The sequence below is a fragment of the Cherax quadricarinatus genome, chromosome 98 (assembly GCF_038502225.1).
Source record: "Cherax quadricarinatus isolate ZL_2023a chromosome 98, ASM3850222v1, whole genome shotgun sequence".
NCBI classification, from domain to species: Eukaryota; Metazoa; Arthropoda; class Malacostraca; order Decapoda; family Parastacidae; genus Cherax; species Cherax quadricarinatus.
Window position 1 is genome coordinate 3,039,051 of NC_091389.1, and position 22,034 is coordinate 3,061,084.

Here is a 22,034-nt window from a genome sequence, read left to right on the forward strand (position 1 = left end):
TGGCCGAGGGGCTTTGTTGGTTGGCTGTTTGAGGATTGCAATGCAGTTCTTTGACTTGTGTGCCTTGCTGCACACACCACACCTCTTCTCTCGCTGGCAGGTGGCTGCAATATGATTGAACCCCTGGCAGTTGAAGCATTGTACTGGGCCTGACAGGTATGGTCGGGTCTTGAATGTTCCCCAGACCCCAAGGCCCAGGTGCGTGGGAAGTTGACCTTTGTGGTGGATCAGCACCTGGTGGGTGGGCACCTTGTTCACCGTTGCAGTGAGTTGCTCTGCCTTGACAATATTGGGCACTTCCAAAATGGGGTCCAGTGGGAGGGGTACAGGGATGTACACCTTGTACACCTCCAAAGCAACCGATTCCATCATGCTGAAATGCGTCACAACCAGCCCCTTCAACTCCTTGTAAGAATCTTTGTCCCTAGGAATGATCAGAACTTCTTTCCTAAGAGTGAACTCGCAGTGGAACTTGAGGTGGGGTAGACCTTCCAGATACCTTACAAACCCATAATCGGGAACCTTGAATTTGTTGAAGGCCTTGGTTGCTTGTGCCCGAGATGAGCAGGAATTCCTCCTTCCACATGGAGTCAGCCAGTCCCCATCCACTGTGGAGGCCGACGCAACTGGCGTAGGGACCTGGGATGGCTCTATCCTTGCCAGTTGAAGAGCTACAGCCTCCTGGCTTCCTTCCACGACCCCTATGGCCACCTGGGGGTGCAAGTCTCCTTGGGTTTAGCTGCCGACGGATCTAGTGGCAGATTGGCAGATACAGTAGTCTCCATAGCATCCTTGGCCTTCTTGGTGGGGCTCCCACCTGCCCCACGTCGTCCTCCAACTCGTCCCCGCATTCCAATGAACGTTTAGGTCGCTCTCCTGGGTCTATCATGGTGACTGTAGGTGTGGGGACAAAACCAGCAGCGGAGCTGCTGCCTGTGCCCTCACAGCCGCCCACACTGGGTGCAGAGCTGTGAGGCTCAGTGCCCCAGTTGGGGCATGTAGCCACCCTCACATGGCTCACTGCTCTGAAGCAATGAACACAGTCTAAGGATCACTAGAAAGTCACTAATCTGTGTGTAAACTAGCACAGATATATATTCCAAGCGAACACAACACCCTCTGTCCTCCGGTCTCCTTTCCATATGGAGTATATGTATTAATAATTGTACTTGAATCTCTGGCGAATCCGTATATGTATATATATATATATATATGCATATATAAATTAATAATATTGACAAGGTTAAAAAAATTTGTCCTACCTATATATGTATTATATATATATATATATATATATATATATATATATATATATATATATATATATATATATATATATATATATATATAATATTCATTGATGGTTTGTTTTCTGTTATTAATTACTCCATGTACTAAAATATTTTTTAGATACATTTTGCCACCGAAGTGGCTAGTTTATTGTGCACCCCATATCCATCCTGTGGATGGTAGCATGAGAGCATATGGATACACAAAAGGCCTAGGAACTAGGCCCCAAAGGGTTAACAGGAATACATATGGATTTATATCTACATATCTATAGTTCACTTATCTGTTACAAGCAAATTTAGGAAATTTGCTTAGTATATCTGGTATCTTATTTTCATTAATAAGATATCTTGACATGTCACATAGGTTATTATACTGTCTGTCTCTGTATTCCTCAATAAGTGGACAATTAAGCACATAGTGTTCAAGAGAGTGACCATATGCCTGATCACATAATTTACATTTAGTTTGATCATCATCTGTGTGTCTCCCAAACTGCCAGAAGTACTTGTAACCAAGCCTTAGCCTGACCACTACAACATCAGTCAGTACTTGTAACCAAGCCTAAGCCTGGCCACTACAACATCAGTCAGTCTGTTCACATTGCAAGTTGCTCCATAAACATACTTATCTACGTTCATGTTATCATAGTGGGTTATAGATCTACTCAGGCTTCTAACTGCATTCCTATAACAATCATTTTCATTATTTACTTCTCTCCTAATATTATTATGGAAAATTTTCTAGGGTGTTTATCTGTATGTACCTCAACATTATATACATACAAGTAATCTCATTGGGAGACAACCATATTGTTTACCGTAGTCACCCCGTGTAGACATGTGAGAAAACTTAACCACCTCTGGTCACTACAGGTGGCCCCTCGACCCTCACAATCTTGTCCACATCTATCCGAGACCAGTATGGATTGGATAGCACCCACAAGTACTGTGCTACTAATTAATTGTGGACTGTATATATTATATTAGTTTAGCTGAATGAAGGGGGGGGGGTAGGATACACATGGATACATCCATCAAGGAAAAACATTTGTACATAATCCCACCACTTACCAGCTGTTCTCTGGTGGTCACTTGATGTAGCTGGATCACTCATAACCTATCCAATTACAACATAACATAACTGGCCAGCATGAGTCTGTTATAACTAGAAGGGTTACTTAACTGTGGGTGATTGATATTCCTTATTTCCTCCATTCACCATCTCATTTCGATGTCCTGCTACACCGACACAGTTCTCATTCCGGCAGGACGAGGTATCCGTCGGTTTGTCCCGGTTTAGAAGTCGTGATTCCATAAATCTCCATTATCCCCGGTACGAGAGTCACACGTTCACTCGGAGCAGGGCGCTCTATTTCACATCCCGCATTCTCTTAACTCAATGTTATTATCACTGATTACATTACCATTCACAAGACGATTTAACGTCTCATAACTATTATACAAATTAGAGGTCACTCCATTAAGATCTGAGGCCGATGAGCGAGGATTAACACACGGCTATGTCCCCTGGACACACACCCTGGCCGTGCACATGCCACCCGGTCGCACATTATTCACTAATTTTACCACCCCTTTACAGTGGTCCCGTAAATCACGTTCCCTCACTCTTCACTAGGGACAGTCACGACACTTCCTATTATGAATTGAGGCCTATATCGATCCTTAGGCCCCCGTGAACGCCAGTTTCCTCCTTCCCGGTTTCCTCAGCCTCCTCACCACATTCAAAACAATCCGCCTCTGTCCCCCCAGCTCGACCCCCCACCCCCCTGCACATCTGCGCAGGCGCAGCGGGAACCCAGCTGATTTCATTAAAAATGCAAATACATTTTGACCCAAATCAGCACATTAAACACTTATTAGACACTATAACTTCGGAAATTAAATAATTTCCACAATTATTCCTAATGCTAGACACAGTTATACCAAAGTTATATTCTACATTCTCCTTCTGGGTACTCTTCTTGGCTAACATATCAACTTTATCATGAAGGAGTAATTCAATGTGTGATGGGATCCATAGCAATTGTACATTAATTCCTTTGTCCCTAATTTTTGAGTATCTATACCTGGCTTCCCCAATGAGCATGTTGTTGGAGTCATTATATGAGTCAAGAGCTTTCAATGATGACATAGAATCAGTAATGATGATAGAGTCAAGCTCAGTGTCATAGGTTAGCTTTAGCGCCATTAGGATTGCAAACAATTCAGTTTGCAGTGTAGACGCCCAGTTGTTAATTCTTATGCCTAACTCAACAAATTTATTATCGTTCTTAACTAGGGAGGTGGCAACAAGAGCAGATGCAGCCCTGCCAGAAGACTCCTGTTTAGATCCATCAGTGTATATAACTTGTGATAACTTATTACTACCGGCTAGGTGAGAAATTTCTTCTTGAGCAGTTGCTCTAACAAGAGATTTAAGGAAGGGATTACTAGCAATGAGCTTCTTGGGAGGGACTTGTAGGTATGTGATATTAAATGAACACATCTTCCATGGAGGGGTGAAATGCTCTTGTTGCCTACAGTGATACAGTTCATGTAGGTTATAAAACTTAATGCAATTGCACGTTTTCACAATCCATTTAGATCTGTGTGTATTTACCTCTAGACACTTGGTAAGATTCACTGTGACAGTGTCTGGTTCGTTTCTCAACATTCTAATACCGAGTACAGTGTTAATTTCAACAATCCTATCACTGATACTAGAAATACCAAGCTCCTTCCTCATGTTAAGAACTTTTATAGATCTGGGACACCCAAGAATAATCCTGAGAGCTTCATTTTGCATTAACTCCAAGGGTCGGAGAGAACTTTCTCTAGCTAATATCAACATGGGAGCAGCATAATCAATTAAGGACGCATTATGTACCTTTGTAATCTTTTGACTACCGCCCACAGGATGGGTATGGGGTGCATAAAGATATTAAACTAAAGTGTGTGTGTGTGTGTGTGTGTGTGTGTGTGTGTGTGTGTGTGTGTGTGTGTGTGTGTGTGTGTGTGGTGTGTGTGACTCAACAATCAATATTTGCACCAATAACTCATTACAGTTGTGACCGGGTGTGGAAGTGTGAATTGCTCATTACTCTATAATTTGTTCATGATTGTAGCCAAAGTATAAACGTAAGTAACCATTCTACAGAATTCATTACCTTTGTAACTTGTGAGCTCATTACCTTTGTACCTAGTTCAGCTATCAAAACTTTGGGGGCCCAGTCCCTGGACCCATTACGTACCTCTGTAATCTGTAAATACCTTTGTAACTTGTCATGATTGTGACCAGACTTACCTGGAGTTCATTACCTTTGTAAATTGTGAGTTCATTACCTTTGTAAATTGTGAGTTCATTACCTTTGTAAATTGTGAGTTCATTACCTCTGTAACTTGCTCAGCTATCAAAACTTTGGAGTCCAGTCCCTGGACCAATTATGTACCTCTGTAATCTTTTGACTACCGCCCACAGGATGGGTATGGGGTGCATAATAAACATATTAAACTAACTAACCTAACATAGGCTATGTACATCATTCTCACGATTCTCACATTAGCACCATAGTTGGGATTGTAGCCAGCAGCAGCTTTGAGAGCATTTAGCCTAGCTTTGCATTTCTTGTTTAGTTGTGGTATAGTGGATTTGTTAAAGGGTACGTCTACACCAAGATATCTGTAAGTTTTAACGTAGCTAATGATTTCACCCTGCAAATAGATGGGTGGGGGATGTCGTTTGCTTGTTAATGTCTTTGTTTTAGAGGAAGATATTATGAGGCCTAGTCGATTACAAATTGCTTGAACTTCATTAAGAATGGTATTCATCTTCTTATGCCCTGTTGTATGGATCATGATATCATCAGCATAGCTTATAGCTATATGTTTAGGTGAGGCAGGTAGAGCATTTAGGAGAGCATTAATCAGAATATTAAATAGCATGGGACTTGTGGAAAATTTTTTGATTTTCCGAAACTATAGTGCCTAATAGGTGTTTAATGTGTCTATATGGGTCAAAAATGTATTTGAAAATAAGAGTAGAACCAAGAGTTCCCTTTGCGCATGCGCGGATGTGCGGGGGGGAGAGGCGCGTATTGTTTTGAATGGTGGTGAGGAAGCGGAGAAAACATGGAACCACGAAATTGACGTTCACGGTGGCCTAAGGATTAATATAGGCCTCATTTCATAATAAGAAGTGTCGTAATTGTTCCTGGTGGAGAGTGAGGGAACGGGATTTACGGGACCACAGTAATAGAGTGGTAAAAGTGTGATAAGAGAAGGAGCGGGTGACTGACGCGCCACAATGGACTGTGTCCTGGGGAAAATTACCCTTGGATTAATCATCACTCATCGGTCTCAGATCTTAATGGAGTGACCTCTAATTTGTATAATAGTTATGAGACGTTAAATCGGCTTGTGAATTGTAATGTAATTAATGATAATAACGCTAAGTTAAGAGAATATGTGAAGTGAAATAAGTCGTTTGCTCCGAGTGAACACGCTAGACCTCGTTGTTAACGAGACGAGGAAAGGGAAACTCCTTGAGTCACGACGTCTAAAGCAGGACAAACCAGCGGATACCTCGTCCTGCTGGAATGAGAATCGTGTCGGTGTAGCAGGACATCGAAAATGAGATGGTGAATCAAGAAATGAGGAATATCAATCACCCACAGTTAAGTAACCCTTCTAGTTATAGCAACCTTAGACTGGCCAGTAGTGGTATGTTATAATTAGATAGGTTACGAGTGATCCAGCTACATCAAGTGACCACCAGAGAACATCTGGTAAGTAGTGGGATTATGTACAAATGTTTTCCTTGACGGATGTATCCATGTGTGTCCTACCCCCCCCCTTCATTCAGTTAAACTAATATAATCTATACAGTCCACAATTAATTAGTAGCACCGTACTTGTGGGTGCTACCCAATCCATACTGGTCTCGGATAGATATGGATAAGATTGTGAGGTCGAGGGGACCACTTGGTGCGACCAGGGGTGGTTAAGTTTTCTCACATGTCTACACGGGGTGACTACGGTAAACAATATGATTGTCTCCCAATGAGATTACTGGTATGTATATAATGTTGAGGTACATACAGGTAAGCACCCTAGAAAATTTTCCATATCTGCCCGTTGGTCCTTCGAAAACGGATGCAATCAGTGAAAAAATTAATTGAATTAATTACTTAATAATTAAGTGACTGATTGAAGGAAGTGGGTGTAGGGTGCACAAGTTTAATCGATCGTGTGATGGATGACAATTAGCCCAATTAATTGCTAGCACATGTGTGGCTAGGATTTATACAAGAGTAAAGTGCAAGAATTACTCTTATAAGGCGCCTACTTAAGTTGTATAATCAGTGATTAATAATTCTCTAACCATGACTGGATCTAATGGAGTTAATGTGGCTGACAAGTCCGTGAATTTTAGAGTAATGAAAGCATCATTACAGGCTATTAAAAGCCATGTGACGAAGGCATTTGATTTAGTGAATCAAAGAACCGTGAACCCTAATGAATTAAAGTTATATTTAGATGCTTTAGAGAGTAGATTTGATTGGTACAAATTGTGGTTTAAAGACTGTGAAAGAGATCTGCTAGAGAATTGTGCAGATGGAATGGAAATGAATGTTTTAATTAATCAACATTACGAATTGGAAGAAAAACTGTCTTGTAAAAGTAAGGCTTTGAATAAATTAAAGGGTGTAAGCCAGGCAGTTGATCAACCTATTAATGCAAAGGGTGTGTTTGCCAAAACCTCCGTAGTACGGTCTGGAGGAAATCAGACTAGGTCGGCAGGAATTAATTGTTCAATTGCAGACCAGTCAGCCAAACAGTTCTAAGGATATAACACATAATGACTCTGAAGTATCTGTCAAGCCTCAAAAGGGAAAAATAATCCCAGTGGTAATAATCATAGTTAAGAGTTAAATAGGCACATATCAAGTCAGGAATCAGTAATAGTGGTTCCTCACATCAAGGTAAGAGGAATAAGTACCTCAGTAAGTGTAACCCAGTTAATAAGAGGTCAGGCAAGGAAAAGAGAGACTGCCTCTTCTGCCAGGGTACTCATTTCACTAAAAATTGTAATGCCTGTAATTCATGGGATATTAAAGTGGAAAGAATGAAAGAACTTGACAGATTTATCAGATGTCTAGACAATCATAATGTAAAGGATTGTCATACCAAATTGAACAGTTGCTATCAATGCAACAAGGGAAAGCACCATACAGTTATGTGCAGGGTTGTATGTGATTCTTATAATAATGGTGACAATAATGATAATGTTAATAACCCTGACACTACAGTGACTGATGTAAAGGTTGCAGCTAATGGCAATAATGATGGCCTAGCTGAGGTAGCCTTGACGGTGTTGGATGTAAAAATTCAGGATAAAGGGCATAAATCCAAAACCATACGGCGTCACTCTCCTCAACACTGGTACGGGCCATGTAATATATGGCAGACTACCGCCTAGTAATAATGACTAGAGGAAGTAGTGAATACGGTCACGGTGTCTTACTCATGAAAGGTCAACCCAGTACAAGTATTCTTCTATCGAGAATGATGTTGAACCAGTCTAATTTGTGGGAGCTGGACAGCATAGGGATTAATGTAAATGAGGAAAGTCCAAATGATTCCTTTACTCAGGAACAATACCTGAAGGATGTTAAATGTGAATCTGGACATTACTGGGTGCGACTTCCGTGGAAGCTTGACCGTCCAGAATTACCTACTAATTATAGGATGGCGTATGGACAGTTAAAGGGCCCAGCTCTGCGGACTGAGCAAGACACCAAAATTGTTGACTGCTTATAATGATATAATTAATAAGCAGTTAAATAATAAATTGTTCTTACTTCAGGCGACGATAAATGCACACCTTAAATGCACAGGCGGTCCACTGAGCGAAGTAATTGGGTAAATAATCTTATGTGGACAATTTCCGGGTGTGACGTCAACTGAAGAGGAACTAATGAGGATATGTGAAGGGGTTAATGAAATAATGAAGAAATGTGCTGGGACTGACTTGGGATACTGAGAGACTTGTTATTGTTAAAGTCTCAAAATTCCAGTATGCCCAATAAATTAATCCAGGGAGCATAGGCTTATGCCCCTGAGAGAATGGAACACTAATCAGTCCATTTTGAGGGATCAATAAATATAGATGGCCATGGAGTTGGTGCCTGTATGCAGTAATGTGCTGGGGCTGACTTGGGATACTGAGAGACTTGTTATTGGTAAAGTCTCAAAATTCCAGTATGCCCAATAACTTAATCCAGGGAGCATAGGCTTATGCCCCTGAGAGAATGGAACACCAATTAGTCCATTTTGAGGGATCAATAAATATAGATGGCCATGGAGTTGGTGCCTATATGCAGTAATGTGCTGGGGCTGACTTGGGATACTGAGAGACTTGTTATTGTTAAAGTCTCAAAATTCCAGTATGCCCAATAAATTAATCCAGGGAGCATAGGCTTATGCCCCTGAGAGAATGGAACACTAATTAGTCCATTTTGAGGGTTCAATAAATATGGGTGGCCAGTGAAGATGGGAAAATTGTACTCCACATTATGTAAGTCGTCTAGCAACGACCTCCGCCCGGCCGCAGTGTGGAAAATTTTTTGATTTTCCGAAACTATAGTGCCTAATAGGTGTTTAATGTGTCTATATGGGTCAAAAATGTATTTGAAAATAAGAGTAGAACCAAGAGTTCCCTTTGCGCATGCGCGGATGTGCGGGGGGGAGAGGCGCGTATTGTTTTGAATGGTGGTGAGGAAGCGGAGAAAACATGGAACCACGAAATTGACGTTCACGGTGGCCTAAGGATTAATATAGGCCTCATTTCATAATAAGAAGTGTCGTAATTGTTCCTGGTGGAGAGTGAGGGAACGGGATTTACGGGACCACAGTAATAGAGTGGTAAAAGTGTGATAAGAGAAGGAGCGGGTGACTGACGCGCCACAATGGACTGTGTCCTGGGGAAAATTACCCTTGGATTAATCATCACTCATCGGTCTCAGATCTTAATGGAGTGACCTCTAATTTGTATAATAGTTATGAGACGTTAAATCGGCTTGTGAATTGTAATGTAATTAATGATAATAACGCTAAGTTAAGAGAATATGTGAAGTGAAATAAGTCGTTTGCTCCGAGTGAACACGCTAGACCTCGTTGTTAACGAGACGAGGAAAGGGAAACTCCTTGAGTCACGACGTCTAAAGCAGGACAAACCAGCGGATACCTCGTCCTGCTGGAATGAGAATCGTGTCGGTGTAGCAGGACATCGAAAATGAGATGGTGAATCAAGAAATGAGGAATATCAATCACCCACAGTTAAGTAACCCTTCTAGTTATAGCAACCTTAGACTGGCCAGTAGTGGTATGTTATAATTAGATAGGTTACGAGTGATCCAGCTACATCAAGTGACCACCAGAGAACATCTGGTAAGTAGTGGGATTATGTACAAATGTTTTCCTTGACGGATGTATCCATGTGTGTCCTACCCCCCCCCCCCTTCATTCAGTTAAACTAATATAATCTATACAGTCCACAATTAATTAGTAGCACCGTACTTGTGGGTGCTACCCAATCCATACTGGTCTCGGATAGATATGGATAAGATTGTGAGGTCGAGGGGACCACTTGGTGCGACCAGGGGTGGTTAAGTTTTCTCACATGTCTACACGGGGTGACTACGGTAAACAATATGATTGTCTCCCAATGAGATTACTGGTATGTATATAATGTTGAGGTACATACAGGTAAGCACCCTAGAAAATTTTCCATAGGACTAAGAACTCCTCCCTGCGGTGTACCTAAAGACATTTCTTTAGACTCACTTCTGAAGCCTTGGTAAAGGACAGAGGATACTCTATTTGACAGGTATCCTATTATCCAGCAGAGTAAGCTACCACCAATATTCATTTTGGACTTGCGCAGAACAAGGTGAAATTGTTCCTCGAAGAAGTTCTATACCAACAGTATTGATCTGGGATCTGAGACTAACTGCCATTTTGACAACAGCAGTTCACCTATATTGTCAGCAGAGGCGCGACACCACCTCCTGACACCACTGCTATATTGTCAGCAGAGGCGCGACAACACCACTGCTATATTGTCAGCAGAGGCGCGACAACACCACCTCCTGACACCACTGCTATATTGTCAGCAGAGGCGCGACAACACCACCTCCTGACACCACTGCTATATTGTCAGCAGAGGCGCGACAGCACCACCTCCTGACACCACTGCTATATTGTCAGCAGAGGCGCGACAGCACCACCTCCTGACACCACTGCTATATTGTCAGCAGAGGCGCGACAGCACCACCTCCTGACACCACTGCTATATTGTCAGCAGAGGCGCGACAACACCACCTCCTGACACCACTGCTATATTGTCAGCAGAGGCGCGACAACACCACCTCCTGACACCACTGCTATATTGTCAGCAGAGACGCGACAACACCACCTCCTGACACCACTGCTATATTGTCAGCAGAGGCGCGACAACACCACCTCCTGACACCACTGCTATATTGTCAGCAGAGACGCGACAACACCACCTCCTGACACCACTGCTATATTGTCAGCAGAGGCGCGACAACACCACCTCCTGACACCACTGCTATATTGTCAGCAGAGGCGCGACAGCACCACCTCCTGACACCACCACAATCAGGCAACTGAGGAGCGTCTGCACAGTAGATCCTCTCAGCCCGAGAGCGAAGAGGACAATTATATGGAAATAAGTTAGACAGTCCTGGAAGACACTGACTTTCTTGGGTTATCCTGGATGGCTAACCCTCAGGGGCCAAAAATTAGAAAGAAATCTTACCTTAATCTTAACTTAAACATCTCTCTCAATATAATAAAATATATTAGTTATACTTCAAAATATATTTTTTTAAACGTGCTACGTAAACATTAATATTTTTTTCGTTTTCTTAAAAATTTATATTAAATTTTTTATAGAAGTTTAAAAATTCCTAAAATAACTCTTTAAAAATAAATTTATCTTTGAAAAATATATCAAAATTCTAAGAGTATTTTAAAATTATTAAATTTCTTAAAAGTATTTACATAATAATTTTAAGGTTTTTGAAAGGGTATCTTCTTTGTTTTTATAATAATATTCATCAGGTTGATCTTCCTTCAATAAAGGTAAAATGTTAATTTTTTTGAAACCCTCGGGTTAATATATTTCATTATGTATTAATTATGTATTATAAGAAGGATTGTTAATTATTATTATATGTCTGGAATAATGGATCATAGGCACCACAATGGTGGCCTCTGCTAACCTTCCTATGGTGTATAAATATACCTAGTTGGAGGAATGTTATTGTGGCAGCTGGTCCAGTGGTTAACTCGATGGTCTGGAGTATAGTGACTCTGATCGTGGGTTCTATCCCCACCCGTGGTATGGTTTGTTTGCAATCGTGTCATTACGACGTGAGTCAAGTACGAGTACCTCCTCATCTTCTCTGTCTACCATGGGAGGAGGTACAAGTACCTCCTCATCTTCTATGTCTACCATGGGAGGAGGTACAAGTACCTCCTCATCTTCTATGTCTACCATGGGAGGAGGTACAAGTACCTCCTTATCTTCTATATTTACCATGGGAGGAGGTACAAATACCTCCTCATCTTATGTCTACCATGGGAGGAGGTACTTGTACCTCCTCCCATCTTCTATGTCTACCATGGGAGGAGGTACAAGTACCTCCTCATCTTCTATGTCTACCATGGGAGGAGGTACAAGTACCTCCTCATCTTCTATATCTACCATGGGAGGAGGTACAAGTACCTCCTCATCTTCTATGTCTACCATGGGAGGAGGTACAAGTACCTCCTCATCTTTTATGTCTACCATGGGAGGAGGTACAAGTACCTCCTCATCTTTTATGTCTACCATGGGAGGAGGTACAAGTACCTCCTCATCTTCTATATCTACCATGGGAGGAGGTATAAGTACCTCCTCATCTTCTATGTCTACCATGGGAGGAGGTTACCTGGAGGTTACCTGGAGGTTATTCCGGGGATCAACGCCCCCGCGGCCCGGTCCACGACCAGGCCTTCCGATGGATCAGGGCCTGATCAACTAGGCTGTTACTGCTGGCCGCACGCAGTCCGACATACGAGCCACAGCCCGGCTGATCCGGCACTGACTTTAGGTATCTGTCCAGCTCTCTCTTGAAGGCAGCCAGGGGTTTATTGGTAATTCCCCTAATGCTTGATGGGCCCCGGACACTTATGGTGTTTTCTCTTAGTGTACCAGTGGCGCCCCTACTTTTTATCGGGGGCATTTTGCATCGCCTGCCCAGTCTTTTACTTTCGTAGGGAGTGATTTCTGTGTGCAGATTTGGGACCATTCCTTCCAAGATTTTCCAAGTGTAGATTATGATATATCTCTCCCTCCTGCGTTCCAACGAGTACAAGTCAAGTGCTTTCAAGCGTTCCCAGTAGTTAAGGTGCTTGACAGAACTTATACGTGCAGTAAAGAATCTCTGTACACTCTCTAGATCTGCGATTTCACCTGCTTTGTATGGAGATGATAATGTACAGCAGTATTCCAGCCTAGAGAGAACAAGTGATTTGAAAAGGATCATCATGGGCTTGGCATCTCTCGTTTTGAAAGTTCTCATTATCCATCCTATCATTTTCTTTGCACGTGCGATCATGGCACTGTTGTGATCCTTGAAAGTGAGATCCTCAGACATTACTACTCCCAGGTCCCTTACATTATTTTTCCGCTCTATTGTATGGCCGGAGTCAGTAGTATACTCTGTTCTAGTTATTATCTCCTCCAGTTTTCCATAACGGAGTAGTTGGAATTTGTCCTCATTGAACATCATATTGTTTACCGTTGCCCACTGGAAAACTTTGTTTATATCTTCTTGGAGGTTAACCGCGTCCTCAGCAGATGACAGCCTCATGCAGATCCTAATATCATCCGCAAAGGATGATACGGTGCTGTGGTGTATATCTCTGTTTATGTCTGATATGAGGATAAGGAATAAGATGGGGGCGAGTACTGTGCCTTGTGGAACAGAGCTCTTCACTATGGCAGCCTCCGATTTAACTCTGTTGACCACTACTCTTTGTGTTCGATTTGTTAGGAAGTTGAAGATCCATCTCCCCACTTTCCCAGTTATTCCTTTAGCACGTATTTTATGGGCTATTACGCCATGATCGCATTTGTCAAATGCTTTTGCAAAGTCTGTGTATATTACATCTGCATTCTGATTTTCTTCCAGTGCATCCAAGGCCATGTCATAGTGATTCAGTAGTTGTGAGAGGCAGGAGCGACCTGCCCTGAACCCATGTTGCCCTGGATTGTGCAGATTTTGGGAATCCAGGTGATTTGCAACCCTGCTTCTTAGCACTCTTTCAAAGATTTTTATGATGTGGGACGTCAGAGCTATTGGTCTATAGTTCTTAGCTAATGCTTTGCTGCCACCTTTATGGAGCGGGGCTATATCCGTTGTTTTAAGTGACTGTGGAATTTCACCCATGTCCAAGCTCCTCCTCCATAGTGTACTTAGGGCACGTGAGAGGGGTTTCTTGCAATTCTTAATGAAAACAGAGTTCCACGAGTCTGGGCCCGGGGCTGAGTGCATAGGCATGTTGTCAATGGCTTTTTCGAAATCTATCGGAGTTAGGGTAATGTCGGAAATCTGGCATACATTTATGGAGTTTTGAGGCTCATTCATGAAGAAATCATTTGGGTCGTCGATCCTCAGACCGATTAGTGGTTCACTAAACACAGAGTCGTACTGGGATTTCAATATTTCACTCATTTCCTTGTTGTCGTCTGTGTAAGTCCCATCCTGTCTGAATAAGGGCCCGATACTAGATGTGGTATTTGCCTTGTTTTTGGCATATGAAAAGAAATATTTGGAATTTCTTTCAATTTCACTAATAGCTTTAAGCTCCTCCTGCCTCTCCTGGTTCCTGTAAGAGTCATTTAGCTTAAGTTCGATAGTTTCCACTTCCCTGGTCAGCGCCTCCTTTCGTGTATCAGATATTCTAGCACTCCTGAGGAGCTCAGTGACTCTTCGTCGTCTTCTGTAGAGGGAGCGTCTTTTTCTCTCCAGTTTACTCCTGCTCTTCTTCTTTCTTAGGGGAATATGCCTAGAACATGCTTTGGCTACCAGGAAGTTGATCCTTTCAAGGCACTGGTTTGGGTCCATGTCATTTAAGACATCTTCCCAACATGTTTCGTTTAGGACATGGTTTACCTGGTCCCAGTTGATGTTCTTGTTGTTGAAATTGTATTTTGTGAAGACACCTTCACAGGTACATGCATTCTGCTGTTCAGGACCCCTATGCATGTACGTCTGGACTTCGATTAGATTGTGATCGGAATTAGTTGTTTTTGATATTCTTATGTCTCTTATCAGGTCCTCATTATTTGTGAAGATAAGGTCAAGTGTGTTTTCTAGTCTTGTTGGCTCCACTATCTGCTGGCTTAAGGTGTGTTTTTCGCAGAGACTTAGTAGCTCATGTGTGTGTGACCTTTCATCTGCGCTACCTCCGGGGATTGTTTCAGCTATAACATTATTTGCTACATTTTTCCATTTTGTATGCCTTAGGTTGAAATCACCAAGCAGAAAGATGTTTGGGGATGGAGCTGGAAGGTTTTCCAAACAGTAATCGATTTTCAGTAGCTGTTCCTTGAACTGTTGGGAGGTTGTATCTGGTGGCTTGTATACAACCACAATGACTAGGTTTTGGTTCTCGATCTTTATTGATAGAACTTCAACTACCTCATTTGTGGTGTTCAGCAACTCCGTGCAGATAAGGGACTCTTTGACATACAGGCCAACCCCCCCTTGTTGCCTGTTTTTTCTGTCGCATCTAAAAAGGTTGTAACCACTTATCCATATTTCACTGTCAAAGTGATCTTTTGTGTGAGTCTCTGTGAAGGCTGCAAACATTGCATTTGACTCCACTAGAAGTCCACTGATAAAAGGTATTTTGTTGTTGGTGGATGGCTTAAGGCCCTGTATATTAGCAAATATGAACGAGGTTGTGTTCTGTGAGGTACAAGTACCTCCACATCTTCTATGTCTACAATGGGAGGAGGTACAAGTACCTCCACATCTTCTATGTCTACCATGGGAGGAGGTACAAGTACCTCCACATCTTCTATGTCTACCATGGGAGGAGGTACAAGTGTGCAGAGGCATCGCTAGAGTTGGTGTCACCTGGGGCAGCATCTTTGGTGTCACCCCCATGAAATTCAAGAGTGGGGGGATGGAGGGTAACTCCGGTTATGTCACTAGTGCATGACCAGTGACAAATGTTTAGCAATGAGAACGTTTAAGGGCCATAAACTGAACTGGAGAATACTTCTCAACTTTATTAATGATAAAATAAATAATCGTAATATTATTGAGGAAACATAAACTCAAATACCACTTTGAGTACAGGCAGCAGATCCTACATTTATTCATCTTCAACAATGCCAAAACTAAAAAAAAACTTGAAAAACAAAGAAAGACATTGCAATATCAGAGAAACACTAGTTCCAATATAACCATGAGTACAGGTAAAATCTCAGTGAATCTGATCTTAATTGTCCTCTTCGCTTCCGGGCTGAGTGGACCTACTGCGCAGACACTCCTCAGTTGCCTGGCTGCGGTGGTGTGAGGTAGTGCTGTCACACCTCTGCTCTCACACCAGGAGACCTACCATTAGTCAACATGGCGTTCATAGATGCTGGATTAACAGCTCAGTCATAGATGCTGGTTTAACAGTTCAGTCATAGATGCTGGATTAACAGTTCAGTCATAGATGCTGGATTAACAGTTCAGTCATAGATGTTGGATTAACAGTTCAGTCATAGATGCTGGATTAACAGTTCAGTCATAGATGCTGGATTAACAGTTCAGTCATAGATGTTGGATTAACAGTTCAGTCATAGATGCTGGATTAACAGTTCAGTCATAGATGCTGGATTAACAGTTCAGTCATAGATGCTGGATTAACAGTTCAGTCATAGATGCTGGATTAACAGTTCAGTCATAGATGCTGGATTAACAGTTCAGTCATAGGTGCTGGATTAACAGTTCAGTCATAGATGCTGGATTAACAGTTCAGTCATAGATGCTGGATTAACAGTTCAGTCATAGATGCTGGATTAACAGTTCAGTCATAGATGCTGGATTAACAGTTCAGTCATAGGTGCTGGATTAACAGTTCAGTCATAGATGCTGGATTAACAGTTCAGTCATAGATGCTGGATTAACAGTTCAGTCATAGATGCTGGATTAACAGTTCAGTCATAGATGCTGGATTAACAGTTCAGTCATAGATGCTGGATTAACAGTTCAGTCATAGATGCTGGATTAACAGTTCAGTCATAGATGCTGGATTAACAGTTCAGTCATAGATGCTGGATTAACAGTTCAGTCATAGATGCTGGATTAACAGTTCAGTCATAGATGCTGGATTAACAGTTCAGTCATAGATGCTGGATTAACAGTTCAGTCATAGATGCTGGATTAACAGTTCAGTCATGGATGCTGGATTAACAGTTCAGTCATAGATGCTGGATTAACACTGTAGGAATAGAGCTTCTCCGAGGGGCAATATCGCCTGTTTCGGTGCAAGTATTACTACCCAAGATCATCAGGGATATGTATGGCATTCAGGATGGATAGTTATATGGGGTAGCTTTAAATGGAGCTCACAGAATTTTTGTAAAATTGCTCACAGCAACTGTCTACGAATCGTTGGTCAGTGGTTTTCAGGACGTAAGTCTTGATGCTTCGCCAGCTGTTCGTGTGAGGATGATTGATGTATCCAGGCATTACACGTGGATCAAGCTTTGTAACGTTCCCTTCGAGGCGGATGAGGCTGATATTAGAAGAGTTTTTGAGAAATATGGGACAGTTCATTTGGCCCAGCATGGTATGTGGGTAACGTGAGCCTATGCGGGTCTACCGGAAGGCACATTTAACCTAAAAATGACACTGCGACTCCCCATACCGTCCTATGTGTACCTAGAGGAATTCAGGACACAGGTCATGGTTTCGTAAGCTGGGCAAAGACACATGTCGCCTATGTGGGGAATATGATTACATAGCAGCGGCGTGTGGGAAGAGGCGACGAGCGCCTGGCCCAGGGGTGGAGGCATCCGCTCGTGCAATGGAGGAAGCAGGTGGGGATCAACGACGAGATGGAGGGCGTGGTCGTCTATGGAGTGAGACAGTGGATGGAGTTAGACAGTGGATGAGGCGCATATGGCTGGGGGAGAGGGTGAGGCCCTCGACCAGTTAATAACTGGCCCAAGAGAGTCTTCCAGCTACAAGTGATGAGCAGAAAGTATAGGAGAAAGTGTTGGAAATTGAGGAATTGGGTGAGGTGTTGAAGTCTTTGTCACTGCATAAGGAGGCGGCTGCATCTGAGCTGGTAGTAGACGACGAGTTTATGGCTGCGGAGCATCAATGACAGGTGAGCCACACAGAAAAAGGGATTGATAGTGTGGCAGAGGTATCACTGGGATCAATGAACCAATGTACAGTGGAAGTAGAGGTCCATCTTGAGGCATCCCCAGACCATTCTATGAGGGATGTGATCGTCACGAATAGGGCTGCTGTGTCGGATTCAAATGATGTCCTAACGCCAGTGCAGCGGCCTGGAAATCGGATTTGGGCGGAAGGTAAAGGTAGTGGTGGCCACGACAGGAGGCACCGAAAGAAGGGGGGGGTGGAGAAAGGGAAGTGTGAAGGTGATAAGTGGAACTACAAGCTCTGGTGCCCCTGGGAAGTGTGGAGAGAGGAGGCAGGGGTGGAAACTTTAAAAAGGCCTCATGTGTATGACAGTAAACGTTAACCGTTTGTGCAATAGTGTAAAGACAGAATGGTTTAGAATGTTTCTGAATAAATGGAGAGTGGATGTTGTATTCCTACAGGAGCATAGTTTTAAGGAGGGTAGGATGTTTGAGGTGGCAGGGTTTCAGGTGGTAACCCTGCCATCTGCCCGTTTAAAAGGAGGTGTGGGTATATTAATTAGGGAGGCGAGAGTGTTTGTTTTGCAGAGAAGTGAGGGGGGGGAGGGGGAGGGTGTTGCACGTGGATGGTTGGTGGATGGGCAAGCATGTGTCCTTTGTAAGCGCGTATGAGCCTGCAGAGAATAACACAAAGGTGAAAGAGGAGTTTGTGTGTGAAGGCCTTGTGTTTTTCTTATGTGCATTACCGGAGGTGGCACTAGTAGGAGGAGACTGGAATTGCATTATTAGGAGGGCCGATGTGGAACCAAAAGGGGCGGGATATGTGTCAGTGACCCTAAGAGATTTAATGAGGGATATTCGGTTATGGGACGCATTTGAGGGGGGTGTGGGAGACAGAGCATATGACAGAGCATACGTTTGTTAGGAGAGGGTATGCGGCAAGGTTTGACAGAGTGTATCTTTCTCATGGGGTTGTAGTACAATCTTTCAAAATGGTCGAGGTAGCATTGTCGGATCATAGAGCAGTGGTGGTGGAGGTAGGGTGGGAGGCACTTGCGGAAGTATGTAGGAGTTACTGGAAATTGAACATAAGAGTGTTGAGTGATGAGGAGGGGTTAGAGGGATTTTCTGTCCTATGGAAGGAGCTTAGTGAGGACGCACAGGGGGTGGAAGATGTCGTGAAATTGTGTCACTAAGGAAAGATTAGGAAATATTATGTGAGGGAGGGTAAACATATAAATAATTTAAAATATGAACTCAAACTATTTAGAGGACAGGCTAAGGGGTTGTTATGGGCAGGGGGTTGTAAGGGGCAACTATGCTATGGATGAAATTGTTGAAGTTAAGGGGAGACTGAGGGAGTTACAAAATGAGAGATTTCAAGCACTAAGGGTGCAGGCAGGGGTTGAGGAGGTGGTATGGGGCGACAAGCCTTTGGCATGTGTGTGCTGCAACATCAAAAGTAAAGGCAGCAGGTTACAGCTATCCCAAGGTTAGAGGTACCCGGGTCGGTGGGAGGTTATAGGGTGTGGCCCGGTGGCCTGGTGGCTAAAGCTCCCGCTTCACACACGGAGGGCCCGGGTTCGATTCCCGGCGGGTGGAAACATTCGACACGTTTCCTTACACCTGTTGTCCTGTTCACCTAGCAGCAAATAGGTACCTGGGTGTTAGTCGACTGGTGTGGGTCGCATCCTGGGGGACAAGATTAAGGACCCCAATGGAAATAAGTTAGACAGTCCTCGATGACGCACTGGCTTTCTTGGGTTATCCTGGGTGGCTAACCCTCCGGGGTAAAAATCCGAACGAAATCTTATCTTATCTTAGGTCAGGTGATAAGGACTGCGAAAGGAATGTGTGTGTATGCGGATAAATGGTATGAAAGGTATTGGACAAGTGAGAGGGTAGGGGACGTGGCTTTAGAGGTGTGTGAGTATGTGACATGTAATTTAGGGAACAGTGATAGGAAGGCATTAGGAGGGGCAATTACGATAGAGGAAATAGTGATGGCATTAAAGGGAATGAGGAAGGGCAAAGCACCGAGAATAGACAGTCTCCCGGCTGAGTTTTATCTACATGCAGCCCTGCCAGAAGACTTCTGTTTAGATCCATCAGTGTATATAACTTGTGATAACTTATTACTATCAGCTAGGCTAGAAATTTCTTCTTGAGCAGTTGCTCTAACAAGTGATTTAAGGAAGGGATTACTAGCAATGAGCTTCTAGGGAGGGACTTGTAGGTATGTGAAATTAAATGAACACATCTTCCATGGAGGGGTGAAATGTTCTTGTTGTCTACTGTGATACAGTTCATGTAGGTTATAAAACTTAATGCAATTGCACGTTTTCACAATCCATTTAGATCCATGTGTATTTACCTCTAGACACTTGGTAAGATTCACTGTGACAGTGTCTGGTTCATTTCTCAACATTCTAATACCGAGTACAGTGTTAATCTCAACAATCCTCTCGCTGATACTAGAAATTATTTTTTTTATATATTTTATTTAAAATAATACATTTTAACATAAAAATAAAAAATAAGGATACAGTATGAATTTCAATTAAATTAACAAGCAAAGGATTGCACCTATATGCTCGCAAGATATTGCTGCAAAACATACATAAAGCTCCCGCTTCACACACGGAGGGCCCGGGTTCGATTCCCGGCGGGTGGAAACATTTCGACACGTTTCCTTACACCTGTTGTCCTGTTCACCTAGCAGCAAATAGGTACCTGGGTGTTAGTCGACTGGTGTGGGTGGCATCCTGGGGGACAAGATTAAGGACCACAATGGAAATAAGTTAGACAGTCCTCGATGACGCACTGACTTTCTTGGGTTATCCTGGGTGGCTAACCCTCCGGGGTTAAAAATCCGAACGAAATCTTATCTTATCTTATCTTATCTAAGAAAGGAGGAACACTGCCGCAGGCCTGTTGGCCCATACTAGGCAGGGGGGAGTAGTTCAGCGCGCTCAAGAAAAAATCGACAAAAAATGAAAATTGAGTTATTCATACAGAAAATAGCATAACTCTTTGGCAACACAATGGTACAAGAATCAATGTTCTACAACGTTTCTACAAGAAATTATAGTCATTTATATCAGGTATGGTGGCGGCGATGTAGGTAGCGAGTCTGCTCTCAACCCATATATTTTTTTGAAAATTTTCCTTGTTTTTTTATCGCTTTTTCTTTGCATTATTATTCTTTATTCTTTCTAATATAATAATTGATTATTTGGCATCATATAAGAGTAGGTGGAGCTTATCAATAGATGTCTAGCCTATCAGGAAGCACCTGGGTACACTCGGCAGTGATCCCTCTCCAGACGGCGGCAGGTGAAATCACTTCATTATTACGCTTATATCAGCTTATATATTAACTATACGGCTTATTTATCTATCAGAATTGATCTAATATGATATAATAATCACTATAAATAACAAACAAACATGTTATATACTTTAGACTGAATGAAAAAGGCCATGATATGTGGAGAGTCCACTGCAATATTTCGATATAAATGAGTTACTCCTCGTCTCCTTGTTGTATTGTTTGGTCTGTGAGTGATAGAAAACGGAGTGTTGGAGAGGATAACTGCACTAGAACATCAGTTTACTAAGAAATACACAAACAAACGCGATTTCCGCGCAAAAAAAAAAAAAAAAAAAATTTTTTGAGACGGTAGGCCGGCCGACGTTCTAGGCCTATATCTCGGAAGTAACTTATTCACTTATTTCGCTTTACAACTCCATTATTAATGATTGTATTGAAATGATTTTCACAGACAATATAAAACAAAGTGTGTTTGAATTACTAACGTCAGATTTTTTGGAATATCTCAAATATTTTTGATTTTGTGGGGGGTAAAAGGCAGATATTTTGGCGAATGCCAAAAATTCTGTCAAATGTATTTTTTTTACCATGATAATAAGATATATTAGATGAAATGGCTATTTAAAAAGGTCGTGCTAGATGTATTCTAACAGTTGGTAATGTCGGAAGTGCCACTCGTAGTGCCACTCGTAGTGCCACTCGTAGTGCCAATTTGTCACGTCATGCTGCCATATATCAATTTTTGTTTCTCTGCTGTTTGTTGGCCAATCATACTGAAATTTTATCACATGCTTCTACATATGCACCTCTAAAAGTACACCAAAAATAAAATAAATCGGCTGAAAAATAAAAAAAAAATGAAAGAGGGGGGGTGCGCCCTTTACAATTCATCCCACTAACAAAACATTTGACCAACCCAATTTTCAATGCCACCCAAGAAATA